General features: G+C 42.0%; 1 protein-coding gene across 3 annotated transcripts in view; it reads left to right on the forward strand.

The window, feature by feature from the left end:
• Nucleotides 1–3,556: 3,556 nt before the first annotated feature.
• The window catches only part of PDE4D (phosphodiesterase 4D), a 636,676-nt gene continuing 618,737 nt past the window's right edge, over nt 3,557–21,495 (forward strand). Inside the window, exon 1 of one of the 3 annotated variants that reach the window (XM_035100841.2) lies at nt 3,557–4,037. The gene's annotated coding sequence lies outside the window, so the exon portion shown is untranslated. The remainder of the gene's footprint in view (nt 4,038–21,495) is intronic. The other 2 variants (XM_035100843.2, XM_035100833.2) reach the window with 2 other exon arrangements.

A 21,495-nucleotide genomic window follows, 5' to 3' on the forward strand; every position in this document is an offset into this window, starting at 1 on the left:
AAGCTGGTTTAAGTTCTCATACTGTCTTTGTATCTGATGAAAACTGAACCTGGAGATTCAGATTCACCATGTAATGTGGCCCCTTGATCATTGTATAGAGTAGCATCTTCCTGTTGCCTGGTGGGCAGCTTAGAGAAATTTGTTTTACATCCACTATATTTTGGCAATGCTTGGTCGACCAATAAAGTTTCTCCTGTTTCCGCTGTTTGTACTGCTGGAGAATGACTACACTTCAAGATAGATCACAGTCTTTATTGGTGATCCACACAGGAAGTTATCAGACCATTGGATCAACTAGTGGTTTGTTTCTTTGTTTTTGCCAGCACTGACCAGTAATGACTCTTCAGGGTTTCAGACAGGAGTTTATCCCAGCACTACCAGGAGATGTCAAGGATTGAATTTGGTACTTTATGCATGCAGAGTATGTGCTGTTCTACTTATATTTCAGGCTGTTCATCCTGCCCCTGTCCCCCTGCATTGAGCAAATTTTAACTTATAGGGATGTGGAGAGATACAGAGTCTGTGATGTTCAAACCCCTATACTGTAGTTAATCAGGATCTCCTGTACCCAGATGTTCACAACAGATTAGTCTCTCTAATGGAAGTGTGCATCCTCTAATCATCCAGATTACAGGCATGACTCAAACAGAAGCAAGAAGAGTGTGCTATATGAAAGGTGCCTGTAGGACAAGGAATTAATTTAACAAGGGAGCCCAGATGGCTCAGACAGTGCTACAGAAGGGCAGAGATTTCTGGAAATGCATTGCATGTCAAAAGATGAAAAACTGCTAATCTATAGGTAACTCGGCAGCCAGAAGATAGGGAAATCATAAGTTTATTTTAAAAGCCCATGTTTGCAAAGATGTAAGCATGCTTTCAAAATCAAACAGTGGTGGCTTGGGAGGTGGTCCAACTGGCTTTTCTGCAGCTTTCACAAGGAACATTTAAATGTCCACAAGCAAGACTGTTGTACGTCGTTGCTTCTCTGAAAGGTTATGATTCTAAGCTATTTGTGCCAATGCTAACACTCCTTTTATGTCAGTAGAATGCCACATTTTTGGAACATTGCCCTGATGTAGATGTTGGGATATTCCATCCTTCCTGTCTTGTCTGGTGCCAGGGCAGTGAGTTATAGATGGCATTTGTACAGACGGATCATTTGTGGGGCTTGGGGAAAATTGGATCTGTATTGACTGAACATCTAATATTGAGCTTTGAGGCTTTTTTTTGGTACAAACTGAAGGTTGGGAGAAACATATGACCAGGGCTTTTTTCAGCCGGAACTTCCAGCACCTCTCAGGTGGGCACCATTGCCATTATAAGAGAACAAGGGAGGCATTCATGGTGACCTCTAGCACCTCTTTTTCTAGTAAAATAGCAGTGCATATGATTGACTCCTGCTCCACAGACAATTCCCCCTCTGAGAAAACTAACATGTCAGGAGGAAGGCTAAGTAAAAACATTTCATAAACCCTCCCAGAAGACACTGGTTATCTGTATCCACATCAGTCCAATTTCAGTTTCTGATTTGGCATTAACCTGCTTTGGGTTGGCCACCCTGATAAATGGCTCCCATTGGGAGGACAGCGGGGTGAACAAGCCTACTGATTCCTGGACCTCTGAGAAGCTTTTAAAACCATCAACCATGATCTGAGGAACTTGGCTATGGTGGTGCTTTAGTTGCTGCTGCATTGCTTTTGAGATTTTTGTCGTTTTATTGGTCCTCTTAAGCCTCCTTGACCTTCCTAGGAATGGCGGAGTATCTTTTTCTTAAGTAAAATGGGAAATGGTTAAGCTGAGCAGTTTCCACATCTATAAGTAGCTTTACCACAGGGATGGGAAAACCCGTGGGCCTCCAGATATTGTTGGACTCCATCAGGCCCAGCTAGCATGATCAATGGTTAGGGATGATGGGAGTTGCCGTTCAGCATCATTTGGAAGGCTGCTGGTTCTCCATTCTTGCTTTACCACATCAGGCACCATTTTAGTAGGCTGGCTTGGGTATCCTGCTCTTCTTTTGTTTAAAATGAATGGTGATTTGGTGGAGTAGAAGAAGAGAAAGGCAGCACGGGAAATGGAACCTACATAAGAGAATGAGTGTTGTCAGGATAGGAACTGGGATCTCCGAGGCCACATTGCACTTGTTCCTACATGCTCAGTTCTTGTCTAGGCTGAATTTAATTGAGCTTGCCATGGATTTACCCCAGAACCTGTCATCACTGCAAAGATTCAGTCTTGGGATATGCAGACATTACTGGTCATTCTCAGCTTTGGTCTGCCTGACCTTCTCCCTGCAACTGTTGGCTACTTATGTTTTTTCTTCCTTTGTGATTTCCCCTCTCTTCCATTTCCTGTACATAGCTTTCTTAAATCTCAGTTCATCTGTAAGCTTCGTATGCAACCACACCAGTTGCTTTAGAAGCTCCCCACTTGTTGGAATGGTCTGCCTTTGGGGCTTCATTATTTAAGAAACATCCATCCCCCTTGGACTTCCTTCTCTTTGAGTATTTCTGACCATGGGATCTCACCCAATAGTTCTTCAGCTTTTTAAACCAGCCTTCTTCAAGTACAGACTACTCTTCCTTACCTCTGTATCATGGAACCCAAGAGCACACAATCACTTCCTCCCATGGCAGGACTTCCACTTCCACTTGAGGGGCATGGGTGGTGCTGTGGTCTAAACCACTGAGTCTCTTGGGCTTGCCAATCAGAAGGTCAGTGGTTTGACTCCCCGCAACGGGGTGACCTCCCATTGCTCTGTACCAGCTCCTGCCAACCTAGTAGTTCGAAAGCATCCCTGTGCAAGTAGATAAATAAGTACCGCTGCAGCGGGAAGGTAAACAGTGTTTCTATGCACTCTGGTTTCTGTCATGGTGTTCTGTTGTGAAGCGGTTAAGTCATGCTGGCCACATGACCCGGAAAGCTGTCTGTGGACAAACACCAGCTCTCTCGGCCTGAAAGTGAGATGAGCGCCACAACCCCAGAGTCGCTTTTGACTGGACTTAACCTTGACTGGACTTAATCTTACCTTTTACCTTCATCAACCAGTTGCCCCCTTTGGGTGAGGGCCAGGTCCAAGATAGACGACCTTCTTGCTGCTTCTTCCACTTTCTGGGAAATGAAATTGTCGCTGAGGCACTGGAGGAATTTGCTGGAACTTACATTTTTGGCAGAGTTTGAGTTCTAACAGATATTGGGGTATTTGAAGCCTCCCATAACTACTATATCTCTCCTTTTTTGAATATTTGGTAATCTGCCGTAGGAACGCATCATCAAGGTTGAGCCAGAGCCTTCTGTGGAAATTAAAAATTAAACCATCCTCTTTACAGAATTTAGATTTGACCATCTTCCTGGAAACAAGGGTGTTGAAAGGAGCAGATAATAGAATGTGATAATGTGTGGTGTGTGTGTGTGTGTGTGTGTGTGTGTGTGTTTTTAAAAAAATGGCCAGCAGTATGGCAATTCAGCAAAACATGGATGCATTGGCTGTTTCTTCTGTGAGTAACAGCATACAAAAAGGGAGAGCTGAATATTCGTGGTCGGGTGGAGGAAGGTGAGGAGAGAACAGTACTGTTATGATCCTTCCTTGCACAGGTGATTCAAATTAAATCCAGAGCTCAGATTTCCAGCGGTTTTGTTACATGGAAGCAGATCACCTGTTACTCTGTTTTAAAAAGAGAGGGAGAATGGTGGAGACTGCTTCCCTCCCCCACCAGACTCCTATCACAGAAAGCAATTCCATCCTAAGCAGCTTAGCGTGTGGGATATCGTCTCTTTTTTATTGTTCTGTTGCAGTGCTTTCTGCCCTTCAGAGCCAGTTAGACTTGTTAGGGAGAAGCCAACCGATTGGCTGATTAAACGAGCTCCGTTTCATAAATTATAGTTCGGCATGCACTAGCACGCGTCTTGGGGCTGCCGTATTCCCAGGGGCCCGTCTGTTCCTGACTCCAAGCCTGTCGGTTCTGCATCGTACATGATGTTGCACTGGAATTTCCTGTCGTAAGAAAAGCTGGCTGTTGCATCTCCAGGAGGACTCCGTGAGTAACTCTGACTTCTTAAACCCTTGTGTTAATTGCACACTTTAAGCAAGAGCTCCTGTAATTGGGCAATACCACATTAGTATAAGGGACAGCTTTAGTGGCTGAGGGACTGCATTGCCTCTGAATTAACTTTGTGCTTCTCAGTCCCGAGAGAGTTAAGTCTATCTGCTATGTGCAGTTGAACTGCAATCCACTGCTGTATTTATTTTGGAAATGGTGCCGTGTTTGATTCTACGTCTGTGCTCTCTTTCACTTATTAGAAAGGGATGAGACTGCAATATTTGTGACTTTTCCATGCAGATGCTCCTTTGGATCATAGACACGTAAAATGTCTATGTTAGGAAGGAACTGTATTTCCTTTTTCTTTATGAATGCTCAATGAGATTACTGTGGAGAGGGCTCTAGACACTGAATGATTTTTAAAAAGCCACAATAAACACCCCCCTCCCAAGTTTCCTCTTTTAAATATATAGTCTTTACCAGCTCATGGTGAGGCCTTAAGCAACTTTTTATTATTGAAACGCTACTTTGTGCTTGGCCCTTTTTATAGAAAACTAAAAAGCCATGAGCACTTCATAATTTGAGCTGCAATTTTATGTGCTCTTCCTTGCGGCTAAGTTCCATTGAACTTACTTCTGAGGAGCAGACTGCAAGGCTTTTAGATAGAACCAATTATTTCATTGTAAATCCACAGGTGAGGCCATGCCTCTTAACTTCTGCATGATACCTAGTATAGTGATCAGCCTGATCTTAAGTAATAAATTAGGAGGAGGAACTTAAAATAATAATTTAAAAAACTATGGAAACTGCTGCTTGGGATTTTCAGTATATGTCTGAAGTCACAATCATGCTTACTAGGTAGTAAGTCTAACAGAATACAATGGGGCTCACGTCTTTATAAACCATGCTCGAGTGCTCTGCACTTTAATGAAAGCATCCCACAGATTCCTGTATTGGCTTTTGAATTTTGCCAAGTGCTGCAGAGATTTTAAGACAATGTAGCAGGCATTTGGCTTCTCTTCCAAACAGTAGAACAGAAAGTGGTCTGGGGTTGTTGTTTTTTTGTTGTTGTTGGCTAGGCATGGGCAAACTGGGGAATTTCAGTTCTCTAAGGGATTTGGAGGCTGCTCCTTGGTTCATGTGTTCATTCGAGAAGTGCAAACCTGGTAGTTTTTCATTAAAATGCAAACAAAATCAATTTTGTCCTCCATCTCTACTTGTGGCAAATATAGTTGGGCCATGCTATTGTTGCAGTTTTTATTTTACGGAATTTTGTATGGAAACCACCAGTGTGTCATGTTCTCACAACCATTACTGTTCAAGAGAAACCAATATTCACAATGCTTTCTAGGAATTTTTAAAACAGGGAAAGTGTCTGTGCTGTTGTGGAACTTCCTTTTAACATAGATTAGAATCCAGGCGGTTTCTTGATTAGTGATTCTCTCCCTTTCCACAAACACCTCCCGCAGTGCATTGGTGGAACAGAAAATGTAGCCTGCAACTTGAATTCCTGTGTTCCCAGGGTAGCAGATATATCTACTTCAGTCCTTCTGCTTTGGTGACTGTAAATGGTTGAAAAAGTTTTAGTTCTCTCTTTGCATTTTAAGAGTCCGAAATCAAGTAAGATTTGTGAAATATCTTTGACCCTTCGAATTTCCTGGTATGATGCGTTGGTTTCATTGCTTTGTATTTCCTTTGCACATTTTTTGCTGTCCAAAATGTTACATTTAATCCTCCGCTTCCAAAGGACAGATGCATAGGGCAGTTTTCAGCACGAATGTATAAGAAGGGGAGGGAGAGCACGGCAGACGTAACCCAGTTTTTATTAGGTGAGTTACAATATATACAAACTATTCTGCATGCCTTCAAGATAGCTAATGCAGCCATTTATGAAGCTATGCCTGTAACTCTGTCATTAGAAAGTTTGCAATGGCAGTGGAACGAGCTTTGCAAATAGATACTATCAGCATGTGGTGTGAATCAGCCAAGCCTGCACCATGATTGATGCTTTTAGGGCTTAACTAGATCACCAGATCATAGCATGGTGCCTTTTGCATTTTACCCTTTCTAGTAAATTTATTTATTTGTTGAATTTCTGTCCTGCTCTTTCTCCCAAAGGAGCCCAGGGTAGCAAACTGGTGGAAAATGCTATTTAAAACATGTTTAGAACATTTTGAAAGATTTTTTTAAAAATATCCGAAAACATTTACGTAAAGGCATTAAGAACACCTAAAAACATGTAAAATAACCGCATACCCTTACAGTTTATAACTTTAAGATAGCCAGGAACAGTATCTTTCAGTCATCTAAATACCTAGGTGAACAGGAATGTTTCTTCCTAAAAATTAGTGAGGGAGACAGACCCACCCCATCAGGGAGGACATTCTACAAACAGGGCACCATCCCTGAGAAGGTTCTGTCACCTGTCTGTGCAACCCAGGCAGCCCTCGGCAGTGGCACCCTGCCCAGAACAAGTTGTTCACTTAATTCCCTCCAGCCAGTGCACCTCCATCATATCAAGATTCAGCCTTATTGGCTATATCCAGTCCTTCACTGCTTCCAGACATTGGCCCAATGCTTCCAGACATTGGCACAGTCTCTCCTGAGTCAGGTGGAATGGAGAGATAGAGCTGTGTGTCATCAGTATACCGACAACACCGTGCTCCAGATCCCTGGACAACAGCTCCCAACAGTTTCCTATAGATGTTGAATAGCATAGGAGACAGAAGGGATGCCTGTGGGACCCCCACTACTCAAAAACCACATGTTTGAGCAATATTCACCTAGTGCTGTTTTCTAGTAATGACCTTATAGGTAGGAGCAAAACCACCACAATATAGTGCCTTCAACTTCCTCAGTTGCTATCCTGATTAGACATCTGCAAATAGAACCAGATAAAGCAATGAATATACCTTTGTTTCCAGAGTTTCCTAGAAAAGAGGCAAAATAAAAAAATTCCTTCAGTAGCACCTTAAAGACCAACTAAGTTTTTATTTTGGTATGAGCTTTCGTGTGCATGCACACTTCTTCAGATACACTGGAATCTGTAGTATCTGGAATCTACAGTGTATCTACAGTGTATCAGATACACTGGAATCTACAGTGTATCTGAAGAAGTGTGCATGCACACGAAAGCTCATACCAAAATAAAAACTTAGTAGGTCTTTAAGGTGCTACTGAAGGAATTTTTTTATTTTGCTTCGACTCAGACCAACACGGCTACCTACCTGTAACTAGAAAAGAGGGATTGGTTGTTAAACCACTCTGAGAATTGTAGCTCTGTGAGGGAAATCGGCACCTCCTGACAACTTTCAGGACCCTTAAACGAAACTGCCCAAGATTTTTTGGGGGGAAGCCATGGCTGATTAAAGTAGAATAATGCTGCTTTAGTGCAGGTGGGGCCTAGAAGAAAAAAACTGGCCCCATAAAGCTCTGTTGGAGCTTCAAAATGTTCAAAGAAGGGAGGAATGCAAAACCACGCTTTGGTTCATTCATGGTATCTCTTTCATGATTTGAACTTTTTGAATTCAAAGCTATTGGTTTGGCTATGTACTTTGTATCCACATCTGGACTGCCAACTGCAGAGGCCTTTTGGGATACTAGACTAGATAATTGGGCTTAGATAAATGAGATTCTTTTTAAAAAGCATCTCAAGTGTCTCTCTTCAAGGCAAAGTAGAAAGGAAAATCTAATGCTTTTTCCATCATTAGCATGTTTAGGGTCATGTTCGCAGCACTTATAAACATTGGCAATGTGGATTATGAGTGTGACACTTTACTGGTTAGAAAATAGATATCCGGACAAATACTGCTTTGGAAAGTTTTTTGCAGGGAATGTTTCTGGTCACACAGACACTGAAATCTATCTTTCATTGCTACAGTGCTTCCTATTCAACCTGTTGAACCATTTTGCAACCTCTTCCCCAAGCAGTTATTGCTAGCCTGTCATAGAAACAATTCTTGTTTACAGAAGCGGAGCTAGCTGCTCCAGCACCTGGAGTGGCGCACATGCTGTGCACCTGTGGGGCGGGGCTAGCTACCCGTGGGGGCGGGGTGAGCCTCCCAGGGGGGTGCCGCCCACGGCAAGCATCCCAGGGGGGCAGCACGGCGATATCACCCCCCCTCAGGGATGACTTTCTCCGCCAGTGCTTGTTTAAACAGGTATAGGAATAAATTATACTTTTTTAGGGTATGCAGTCATTGGAAGTTTGCTTCTTGGACTTTGTGGTCTCAGATGGGGATCCTGGACATTGCTCTGGATCAGGCACAGGCAAACTCGGTCCTCCAGATGTTTTGGGACTACAACTCCCATTATCCCTAGCTAACAGGACCAGTGGTCAGGGATGATGGGAATTGTAGTCTCAAAAATATCTGGAGGGCTGATTTTGCCTGGATGAACTGAAGGAGTGAAAGGCATATGAGTGCCTGCATTGTTTAATACATGCCTCTTGGTGGGGTTGAGGATTGTACTCAACACTTTGGTCAAAGCCAGGCATCCCCAAACTGCGGCCCTATAGATGTTTTGGCCTACAACTCCCATGATCCCTAGCTAACAGGACCAGTGGTTGGGGAAGATGGGAATTGTAATCCAAAACATCTGGAGGGCCGAAGTTTGGGGATGCCTGGTTAAAGCTAACTTTTTGCCCTGTTGCTTGCTCTGCTGTTCCAGGCTTTCCACCTGTGGTGACAGGCTCAGATGATGGTCCATCTTAATAGAATGTAGCATATGCAATGTCTTAGGCAGGCATCCCCAAACTTTGGCCCTCCAGATGTTTTGTATTAATTTTTTTAATTAATTTTCCAATTAAAACACAATTATATCGCATTCATTATTTCAAATTATACAAATACATATCAATTAAACCGAATATTATGCCAAATCATATAATATGTTTTGGCCTATAACTCCCATGATCCCTAGCTAAGAGGACCAGTGGTCAGGGATGTTGGGAATTGTAGTCCAAAACATCTGGAGGGCCAAAGTTTGGGGATGCCTGGTCTTAGGTTTGCAGGCATATGCAATACATAACATTTCTGCAATTGTCACATGACCCCTTCCATTTTTCAGCTATGGCATCCTGCATGCGTGATACTCCCCCAAGTGCCAAATTTGGTGCATGTTTTTGATTCAAGGTAAAGTATCTTTTTATTTTTGCAGGCCTTCCAGCATGTGCCACCAAAGCTGGTTTTAACCAGCAATCAGTACTTTATTTTTTACTGTTTTTGTTGCTCAGCTATATTTCTGTTGAGTCAACAGAATGCACTGCTGTTTCCACTTTGATTCATTTACCTAAAACATTTTTTTATTAAAAAGTAAAATATAGCATTATAATTCTACTCTTTGTCTGAGAAAGACTTCCAAAGTGGCTTACAGATGACCAGATAGTTCCTGGCATCAGCCTTGCCATCTAAAAGGCCCAACACAAAAGGAAAAAGGGACTGAAAGTTTCTATATTTGATACCTCATCTGGAAGTTTTATTAAGCTGGAGGGTTGTTTATAAATGTATTACAAACTCTATAGTGCGGGTGAAGCAAAATCCTATGAAAGACTATCCTGTAAACTAACACTTGGTTTGAAATAAAGGCTTGAGGTATGTATATCTGCCTTAAGAGTTTCCACTTAGGCCTGCTTTTTATCTGGAGAAAATTCAGCGTCATTTGCTTCAAATGAGCTCAGCAATCTCTTTCTCTTGAATCCTCTTTCATCTCTTTGCAGCTTAATGCGTTCTTTGAAAACACACACACACACACACACACACACACACACACACACACACACACCACAACACAAATGTATCTGCTTTATTGTTTATCTCTTTCTGCTTTTAGGGAGTATACTTTCTCAGGACAGTTTCTGCTCTGCCAGAAAAATAGCTGGCTGTATTTTCCCTGCTTAGATATAAACAATTTATTGTATAAAGAAAATGTTTTGTCATATTTCATGATATAGTGCTATTAAAGCTATTTCTAGATTCATCTGAAGCCGTCTTGCAGAAACACAAGGCTCTTGTTTTGAAACTTTCACGTTGGCTGCAATTAGGTATCCCACGCTATGATGACGTCAGCCAGTGTGGCGGTGGTGTTAGTGTGGTGAGATCAGTCTGGGTTTCAATCCTCCCTTAGCCACAAAGCTCATTGCATGACTCTGAGGTATCATAATCTCTCAGCCTCACAGGGTAATTGTGAGGATAGAATGGCAGGGCGGTGGTAGAGGGAAACCTTTGTTGTCGTTTCCAATCTCCTTGGAAGAAGGGCAGGGATAAAAATGTAATAAACAATACCACAATGTAAGCAACTTGCATTGATTAATTTCCAACACGCCACAGGTCAGACTTACCTGTACTAGAAGCCACTGAAAGAATTGCCTCCTTCACACATAACACTAAGCCAAACCCCCATGGCTTAGTGTGAAAGAACAAGTGGGCTGGTGCACACTGAGAAAATCGTGGCTGATTTGCTCCTCCCACTCAATTCTGCTGCATTGCTACCAGGAGATGAGCCATGATTTGGCTCAGTATTGCATCAGAACCTGGGCTCATGGGTTATCTCCCCAAGCCCTAAGTGGCCTTGGTCTTGTATACCGGAAGGCATGTCACCGCATCATTCAGCCCAGACACTGAGGTCCAGTTCTGAGGCCCTTCTGGTGGTTCCCTCGCTTCAAGAAGTGAAGTTACAGGTGTGAGAGGAGGCACACCAAGCCATCATTTGGTTTTGTGTTACCGGTACCTGTGTGTTGCAGTGTTTTGAATGCTAGAAATGTTTTCCCACAGATTTAGTGGAAGCCTTTGCACAGATAACTCTATGTGTGAGGGCTTCTAGGCTACAGTGCTATATTTGCAGATTTCAAGTGGGGGGCGTGCAGGATCAGGGATGTGGCTGATCAGTGTGGCTGTGCTCATTGATCACATATTGATAAACTTGGGAGCTGTAATGCTATAATATTTCCCGTTATTAGTTCTAGTTGTAATAAAAGTGCTGAGATAGAAAAGTGTTCCCTATTAAAAGTCCTGCAGGTGGACTGGTATCTAGTGGAGTCAGATTTGGGTCTGTGTTGGCCAGTTCCTAATTTCCTCTCTGTCAGATTTCTTTTCTATGATTCTATGTTTTGGATTGCTTTTTCTGCCATGCCACTTCACTGAGGAAATTATGAACTTGATGCAGTGTGGGGAAAAAATTGAAGGATTTTGCTGCTCACAATCTCTTTGGTGGTACCATACCTTGCAAATACAGTTTTGCATTGTTTGATTACTGATTTAATTGTAGTGTCCTCAGGCTAATGTACTTCCATATATTTTGAAAACTAATCAAATAGATTTTTTCATAAAAACTAAAGCAAGCCTGTTTTCCAGCTTCTGCCAAGACCTGTTTTAGAATTTAATGGGTCTCTCTTTATTTTAAAATTTTGAAGCTATGACCCTGTTTGATATAGAACTATCTCTGGTGTCTGTTTTAAGGTTTATCATTAACCATGAATTAATTAATTAACACATGGTAACCTTCATTAAGAAAATTATGCAATTTGCCATGGTTACAGTCACTTCTAGAAAAGCCCAGATAAATTGTTTCAATTGATATTCATGAGGAAAGGACTATGGGATTTTGGAAATTGACCTTTTGAACTTTGCTGTCTTGTTAAACTTAAATTGTTTTAAAACCAAAAAATTAATACCCAGTGCAAAGTGTACATATGTCACTTAGAGCTAGTAGTCTCATGCCAAGTAGGTGGGCACCTTGTGGGCAGAGAAAAGAAATACTATGTTATTCTAAAATGTACATGATTATTTATGTAATTTACCTAACTTATGAATTTAACATGTTTAAAGATGTAATCCTTTCCACACCATTTCAATGCAAAGGCCATTCAGGAAATGCATTTTAAGTAGGAAAGCTCCCATAATCAATTACATATTATTTGCTAACTGAACACACATACCAGTGAATACTCGTCATCAGTATTCACTCGTTTGATTTCCCTTCCAGACATGGGAAGGGTAAGTGAACACCATCAATTTCCACTTCTGATTCCGTTTTTGTTGGAATTCTCTGGCATTTCTATGCAGAAGCTATATAACAAGCAGATATTCTATACAAGTCAGTCAATAAATGATCTGAGATTTCCCAAGAGAAAAATATATATTCTGCACACTCTTGTTAATGTGAAATACACCTGTACCAAGAACCTGAATTAGCTAAGCCCATCACTCACTGAAGGACATGGAAGCCTAAACTTTTTTTAAAAATATACAGTGATGCTTAGGGTATTAAATCCTTTCATCTCCCCCTCCCTGTACAAAATGCCATGCACGATGTATTAACTTAGCTTGGGCTGATACTTGAACATCTGTGCTTCATTTTGACAGATGGCTCATCCTCTAATGTCCCAGACCAAAAGCACAGTGTGCTGTCATTGGTCATTGTGTGTGTTTTAAAAACCTGGCTCAGCTCCAGCCTATTGGTGTATGAAATTTGTAGCTGTGTGCCTGGAGATGTATAATGGAAGCTATCATATGGTCAGATTTTATCCGGGTCTAATTAGGGCAAATGGTTGTAATTTATTGCCCCGGCTATTTACAGATGACATTTTACATAATGGTTGTATGGTTGTCGCTTGCAACAACCCATGTAATGTATTGCAATAACAGTTACTTGGGAGCAGTGCTGTAACAGTCAGGGGATGATGTCTTACAATAATCCCTAACTGAGTTGATGCTGTATATAAAAAATAAATAGGTTCTTCATACAGTTGAAAATACTTGTAAATTGTACTAACTTCCATCCATAACCAGTGTTAGGAGTGAGCTGGATATTGTTTTTTAGATAGATATTATTATTACTTTAGAAAGTAAGAATCTTCTATCTCCAAACAAACAAATGTAGGAGTAAATCTCTTCTTGAAAACATCCAGATTTTAAGTTCCTTGAAGTATTGTTGGTCACAGAATCTGTATGCTGCATACATTTTTTCAAGATCCCTCTCTCCCATTGCAGTGTGAATAATAAGTGCAACCATAAAGTATAAATAATGGGATTTTAAAAAACAATAAGGAAAATGGCTTGGGCCCAGACTGCCTGAAAGATAATATTTCCCCATATGAACCTGCCTAGGTGATAAGATCCTCAGGTGAGCACCTTCTTTTGGTCACATCAACTTCAGAAGCAGAGGTGGTGGTGACATGAGACGGAGCCTTTTCTGTGGCTGCTCCCATATTGTGGCATTCCTCAGTCTAAAGAAAGGTTAGATTGTCTGCCTCTTTGTTATCCTTCCACTAGCAAGCAATGACCGTCCTATTGAAAACTAAGGGGCAGACATTGCTGATTATGGGGCAGCTGTCAGGACAAACTGTGTTTTAGTTGCTGGTTCTAAATGTGTTTTGATATATTTTAACTATTGTTTTTAACTAGTTGTTTTTTCTTATTTGGTATTCTATGTTTTCAAATGCTGGAATCCCAGCTTGAATTCCATCGTGGGAGAAAGGCAGGATTCAAATACATTAAATAACTAAATATTAAGGAAGATACACTGAATAAAAGATAAATAAGAGCAATGGGCTGCTCCATAAGCTGTTGTTGCTGTTTTGCAGGTGTGATTCAATTGCAAACTGGCAAATTCGGGTTGGGCAACAAGAGTGGATGTGGTACTTGTGTGCCGCAAAGCTATTCACACACACACACACACACAGAGAGAGAGAGAGAGAGAGAGAGAGAGAGAGAGAGAGAGAGAGAGAGAGAGAGAGAGAGAGAGAGAGAGAGGCTTTTTGTGGTAAGGAAAGTTTTGGGGGGGAAATGCACTGGAAAGTGGGGAATGAAAACTGCAACATGTATAACCTCCCTGCAAACAAATCAAGATGAATGCTCTATAGCTGAGTTATCTGGAAGTGGCCTGGGTGGTCTTGTACATCACTTTTCACCGAGCTCATTTGTAAAAATGGAAATTCCAGGAATCTACATCACAGGGTTGTTGCAAGTATAAGCAAATTAAAATGAAGAGTGCGGTGTCCCTTTGTGTTCATACTAAAAAGAGAAGATGTGGTTGCCACTTGTTTTTACTAGCCCGGCTCTTATCACCTGTTTAGTTTCTGTATGCCCAGCTGCTTTTAAAAGCGCAGAAATGGAGTCAATAAAAGCCGGTAACTGTAAGCTCTGATGAAAAGCAGCTACGATAGACCAAAACAGCCAGCAATCTGATGTTAAGGGTGGTCTATTAGATGATAGTCCTCCATATTAAATTGCTGTAATCGTACAGTGAGAAACAGAATTACCAAAAATCTGAAAAAAATAGTAACTGAACATAGGCATAAAATAGACGTCTGCATTTGATTTGATCAAAATATTAGTGGTTTATATGCAGAAGCATGAATTGATGGTCTCTTTATTAGCAAGGGACTCACTTAAATTGGCAGGCAAAAATGGAATGATTAAAAGGCAGAAATAAATTGGTTTCTACATTTGTGTGGTGGTGGTGGTGGGGTGTGTGTGTGTGTGCGCGCGCTACAGTTTCCAGCCAGGCTCACTTTTAAGTCAGTGGGCTTTTTAAATGAGAGCAATGAGACCTCAACCTTGAAATATTTCTGAAAATATTATCCTTTCATTCCCACTAGAGATCATCAGAGAAGGAAAAAATTGGCCTTGGCATCTTTAAACTTGGATTAGTGAGAGCATTTTTAAAGGATTTGTGCTGGCTTTTTAGAACAGTGGGGAATTCTAATTTTAGGCTTAGCAGGATATTAGGATCTCAGATCAATATTGGGAGAATTTCAAAGTATTAGGAGCAAAATGTTACATAAAGGATGCAATTTGTTGAGTTTCTGGGAGCTGGCATGTTATGGTAACATATCTGCCGAGAAGCAGCCAGGGATTCCAGTGTGTGTAATCCTCTTTATACAGGAATAACGGGAAGCTACTTCATCCTGAGTCAGACTATTGGTCCTTCAAGCTTTGCATTGTTTACTCTGGACTCTCGAGGGTTTCAGACAAGGGGGCTTTTCCCTGTCTGAAACCTACTTGGAGATGCCGAGGACTGAACTTGGGATAGATAGATATATTTCCAGTGCATATGGAATAAATTTGCTGTGTTCCAGTAAGGTGACCTACTTGTGAGCAAGCAATAGCACCTAGATTGGAGCTTTTCAGTTAGTTTCTCTCTACAGCTCTTATACCAAGGCGCCCCCCCCCATTTATTTTTTGCTATTGGGGAGCAGACTGGAGAATAATCAGCTATGTATGCACACAGTGTTGGCTCCAGAATTGAGGGGGGAGGGGCTCTTGGACAAGATCTGCTTCATATGCCCACCACCTCACCACTTTTGCTACCTGTCAGGAGCAAGCCAGCAGTAACTCATACCATGCAAGTTGGTGTTAACTCTTTATTAGCAAAAACACAATCTGCACAGGAGTGTTGGGCCAAATGAGCATCTCATCTCAACTCATCTCCTGTAGGTCTTTCCCCCATGAATCCGTTGCTGAGACTGAAAGTCCCTGCTCTCCACAGCCATCTAGGTCTCTTCCTCTCCAGGGCTTTTCCCAAACAGTTGGAGGCTGTGCCTGCATGCAGTCAATCTCTCCTCTCCTCTTTTCATGCCTCTTCTGGTCCTGGGAGACAAAGGGAGAGGGGAGCTTGTTGCAGCAGACGGGGCATCTAAATTTGGGATTACAGCATGCAGGGATGGTTTGGATGGTTTGATCTTTTTCTGCCCACTCACCATCTTTCCCCAGACTCAAAGGTGACCTGTGATAGCTCACCTGGTTAGAGCATGGTGCTGATAACTCCAAGGTTTCAGGTTTGATCCTCATATGGGACAGCTGCATATTCCTGCCTTGCAGGGGTTGGACTAGATGATTCTTAAGGACCGTTCCAACTCTACAATTCTATGAGTCATGCAGCGTTTACTGATGTGTGAGAGAGAACCTCATTGGTGCCAATGAATAGTTTGCCTCTGGAGGAGCACAGGTCCAACCTATGATCTAATTGTACCTCTAAATCAGTCATTGGGTGCAATCCAGTAACAACATAGCAACATGCTTTATCCTTCTGGTTTTAACATGACCTGATCCTATACATATTTCTTTGGGCTATGTGCTGCTGCGTTCAGTGGGACTTGTCCCCACGTATGAATTCAGAGGGTTGTAGCCTTAATTGCTCCCAGTAACAGCTAAGAGCAAATTAGGTTTACGTTTGTGTTCCTAATTTCTAGCATTTTAAAAAAGTAGTATTTAAGTGCATAATTGCATTCTTAGTCTGAACAAGTTCAGTCGGGAGCTAAGGCACAGAACTGACCTTCAGGGTCAGGGGTGTACCCAGGATCAAAACTAGGGGGGGGGGGGCAAGCCATGGTCGTTCAGGTTGTGACATTTCAGCACGGAAAAGGCGAATGAAACCAAAACTTTAAGAAAATTATATATAATTATAGCAGTGCTTTATTACGGTAGTTATTACAATTGTTTGCTTGAAAAAATAATTTTTATTCTAGTTATGTCTTATACTAATATCATTTTTCTTGGGTTTGAAGAAAACTTGTTCAAAACTTTCGTTTCAATCCAGTCCTGATTTTCCTTGGATAATTTCCGATGGACGCTCATCAAACACAACCCAGTCAGTCTGTCCTCTCCCATTGTACTTCTGAGCCAGGTCTTTACCCTTTAAAATTTAATTTTCCACAGAAATTACTTAACTTACCTTTTTGGAACCAGTTTCTTATATCCATTTAGGCAGCCTCGATGTCTTCTAAATGTAAATAAGAAGGTAAACTAATAGCGGGTGGCTCAGTTTAGCGGCGGGCGGCTCAGTTTAGTGACGCGGAACTCACTAGACCCCTCTAGAAGATTCCATCTTCTCTCTGCTAGAGCCCGCTAGAGACCTCTCCCTCCCTTGAATCCCAATGGCTGGCTAACATAGATTCCTCTACCAGTCGCTAGGTGGCTCTAGATACTTCTCGGTTTTTACACCATTTCAGTGTGGTAAACAACTGATTATTTGCCATCGCCCTACCTAATTTTGTTTCATTTCATCACTTTATAACCATTTATTTATTTATTTTGCTTCAGCTGCCCCCCCCCGCCCCTCGCTGGGTACGCCCATGTTCAGGGTCCATCTATATTCTGGACTTCTTTCAGTGTATTCTGTGTTGCAGGAAGATTGAGGATGATGGTTGAACTTCATCCTCTTCCTTGTGATTGAGAACCAGAAATCAACTTGCACCAGTAGGTGTTTATTTACCTCCACTGTTGAAGGCAGTATGTCCGTCAGTACCAGTTGTTGGGAATCTCAAGTGCTGTGTGTATGGGGTGATGATGTGTAGACCCCAGAAGTAGTCCTATTGTCTGACTGTATCTGCGTGTGTCATTGTTCATTTGAATTTAGAATCCCAGTATCACGCCAAACCCTTTTCATGTCATTTGTACAACATAAGTCCCTCCGCCCTTCTTGGGGGTCGGGCGGGGAAAGCACTCTCATTGATTTTCCTTTGAAAATATGTGTGCCATTGATTTGGGAGGAAAATATTTTCTCAGCCCAGAGAGCAGAATGTGCGAGACTCTGGCCAAACCTTGAACATTGCCACGTTCACAGGTCCATCGCTAGTCTTGGAGATCGGTGAACAGAATGGATGTATATAAAATAAACAAAGAGCACTGAAGCAGAATCTTGTCCTGAGCCAATAAAGAGTAGAGCAAACAAGAAGCGAGAACCCTTGAGCTTGGTGGATATAGTTTCTTTTAATTAACTACATTGATGGAGAGCAGGCTTTTAAAGGTCATTTCCATCAGCAGTGATATTTGATGTCTGTTGACAAATGAATGCTTTCTGCATTTTTCCCATGTCTTTGGCATGCTCTCAAATGGCTGAAGAGCACACAGTCATTGGGAAATGCAGCAACAAAACACTTATAACTGTCCTTGTTCCACCATAGGCAAACATCTGAAATTCTTGATCGTGCTGTAGATTAATTTGTTTTTTCCTTCTTAAATGTTTGCTCAATATACAGCTTTCTGTTTGCCTGCGTATAGATATTTGACAGTAGAAAACTCAGAGTTAGTTGTCTGTTAGCCTGGAAAGAAGTGTAAGATTACTCGACCAACTACCATACTTCTAAATATACATACAGTGGTAGTTTTTGCCCATTGGGACAAGTACGGTGGAAGGTAGGGAGCTAAACAATAGGTGCAGCCAGAACAATGAAAGGCAGGACCAGATCCAATGGCAGGTAGAACCAACTAATTCTAATTTTGACCCCATTTTCTTCCCTGCTGAGTTCTACAAGGGCAACACGGAGGTTAAGGAGGAGCACACACAGAAAGATCGTTCAATTATATTTTAGGATTCAGGCAGTTGGGTTCAGGAAGAAGCTGCTCTTTAGTTTGTAGCACATATAGTTTGTACACACATTGGTAATCATTCCAGGTGTTCTGAAACTGGCAGAAAAATGTTGTTGCAGCCGTGTTCCTGTGGACATTCTAGATACTGTGTTCTGGACCAAGTAAAGCTTGCTGAGACTGCCAAGAAGCAGCCTTGTGAACAGTATGTCACACCAGTCCATTCTTGATGTAACCAATGCATGTGTCACTATATGATTTCCCCAGAAACACCTGCCTCATTCTGGGCACTGCTGTTCTCTGACCCCCCAGAAGCAGCTGCCAGGAGTTAAGACCCTGTTATAACTGTGGCATCCAAGTTGGAGCAGATGGAAGCAATTTTATCCACAAAATGTTTAGTAAAACTGTCACAGCAAGCGACCGAGGATTTTCTCTCCTAACACATAAGAATTTTCATGATGTTACACATTCCTTATGAATAATTGTTCCACTGGACCACTCTGTGTGAACACAATGATGGCAGAAAAGGAAAATTTCTTTCCTGCCATCCCTGGCACAGAACAGGCCCTCAGGTGGGCTCTAGCATGTGTTTCAGTCAGGCATGTCTTTTTTTCTCCACTATTATTGCATTGTTTTCTACCCTTCCCATTTCATTTCCTGAATCCCTGAAAAGGTCAGGTTGACTCTGCCGACAGGAAGAGGATTATTGGGAGTGCTTTTGTATTGATAAAAGAATTTAAGGTCTCAAATACCGTATATAAATTAAATGTTCATAAATTTACAAGGCAAACACAAAGGTATGTAAACCACGTGTCTGAAAATACCGTAGTACAGGAGAACAATCCTGAAACCATTTTGACTCTCCCAAATTGACTTCAAATGTTTATCTGCAAGGAGGAAGGAAATGGGAAAGGCTCTCCATTGTCTTTTGCTTACCTGTCTTTAGGGCATTGCTTTAGGGCATAGGGTGAGCCTGTGACCTGGATTCAGGAATTAAAGTATTTACCATCACAAAAGAATGGCTGGGCTGCCCAAGTAAGCAGTCACTGGCCGTTGTCAGGTATCCTGGCAGACAGGATTTCTGTTGTAGACCGCCTCCTTCTGTGATGTATGTATGATGTTTTTTGGGGGTGGTCTTGAGCTACAGGGTGGGCAATTTCAAAAGTCTATATAAGGGCTTGCACACCATGGTCCTGGGTTCCTCTCCCTCGGGTGTGGGGGTGCACCCTGTTGCAAGAGTTTAATAAAGATCAGGCTTACTAGCTGCTTTGCTTCTCAATATTCTCTGGCTGGCCTCTGTTATTTTCTCCGACTGATAGAGAACCTATGTAAGGATCCTATACAGGCTCTTCGGTACCCCATAAGGGAAAAGGAGCAGGTTTTTTTTTTCCTTATAACAGTATCAATGACCCAGGTTCATTTCCCTATCTCAAAGGTTGACCAGCTCATTGACAGAGTTGCTGAGATGGATAGATCAGCCTAGTTCCTTTCCATGTCAGTTTCTTATGTAGTCAATAGTATATCTGGTCTTGGGAGGGGTCAGAAGCCAGTCAAGTCAACTGACTGACGGCAAAGGATGAGTTGTGGAAGCTTGGACTGCTATAAGCCTGTTATTGAGAAGTATCGTATTTTTCTGTGTATAAGACAAGGTCCCCCCGCCAAAATGGCTTATACATGGCTACATCTCCCCCATTTTCTTAAATCTGAGTCCCCCAAAATAGGGGGCGTCTTATATATGTGGGCGTCTTATAGATGGGGAAAATACAGTACACCTCAGATACTTAAACTGCCAGCGTTCCGTGTCTTGTGTGGGAGAAGTGCTAAACCTGACAATAAGGGGCACCGCCCCCATTGATGGTGTACCTGTCCTACAGCAAACATATAAAAGTTTTGGAGACTTCAGAGAAGTTGAGACCGACCTTGTTAAGCTTGCCAAGAAGCCTAGTAGTCTTGCAACAATGTTTTCCTCTAGCATAGGGAGCTCTTTGGAAAGTCTGTTTTAATTGCTGGATGAGAACAAAAGCACACATTGGGAGATTATTGCATTACAAAAGGAGGGGATCAGCCTTAAAACCAGCTGTCTCCTGCTTAGGGCTGCATCAATGTAGAATAAAATGTCAAGCGTGTTTGTGAAGGCACATTTAAGCCGCATGAAGACTGAAGCCTCTTAGCCAAAAGTGGCCCAGCACAGGAAGGTTGGAAATCCTCCTGGCCTGTGGGTGTAATACTAGTGGCAGGGAGCGCCATGATCCACGTAAAGGTGAGGGCTTAGAAAGAAGATGAACTGGTGGCGAATGATAAATGTTTGCATATAAAGCAGAGCCTTGCTTATTTTGATGAGTCAGAGTTGAATGAGGTCACTGAGTTCTTGTACATTTTTTTATTGGAATATTAATATCTGAAATTACAGACAGCCTGTCTGTTGCTGTACGCACTTCAGTCCTGATATCCTTCTTTTGAAGATTCACTGGAAGTTTTTCAAAAGGACTGAAATACATAGACTCTACAGAAATATATACAGTATAAGACTCTTCTGTTGTGCTAAGTGGGAAGGCACAGCAGAAGGAGTTCAGGTTACCTTAATTGCAAACCAGGTAATTTAGGGAATGTTAACAATGCAATAGACAGTCTTGTGCCTTTCTAGTTACAGGTCGGTAGCCTTTCTAGGATTTGAGGACCTGATTTGAGGACCTGTTACGGTAGTATGCATGCCTCCAGAGACCAGGTGTCCTAACCATGAGCAAAATGGAAGCTGGGTATCTCCTCTCCTTTATTCTTTATGTGCAGGAAAGGAGACTTGAGCTTTTATCTCAAGATTTAAACTTTTGCTCCTCTCCTCTACAGTGCTGCTGTTTAGTGGTGCCTGGCCGTCTGGAATAAGTCTGCGCGCCACTTCCTCCCACAGTCCAATGGAGAGATAACCTGCAAAGCTGTGTCAGGGGGAGGGCCCTCCTCCCCTTCAGCCTGCAACAGTCTTGCCCAAGGGAGCACTGAACCCAAAGTTTCTTTTCATGATGTTAAACAAGTATTGCCATATATTTTTTTTAGATTTCTTGGATTTATTTCCTTGCTTTCAAACCCATTTAAGATTTATCTGCCTTCAAACCCATTTAAGATTCAAACATTCTAAAAAAGAAGCCACATGCACA

The sequence above is a fragment of the Zootoca vivipara genome, chromosome 11 (genome assembly GCF_963506605.1).
Source record: "Zootoca vivipara chromosome 11, rZooViv1.1, whole genome shotgun sequence".
In the NCBI taxonomy this organism is placed as follows: Eukaryota; Metazoa; Chordata; class Lepidosauria; order Squamata; family Lacertidae; genus Zootoca; species Zootoca vivipara.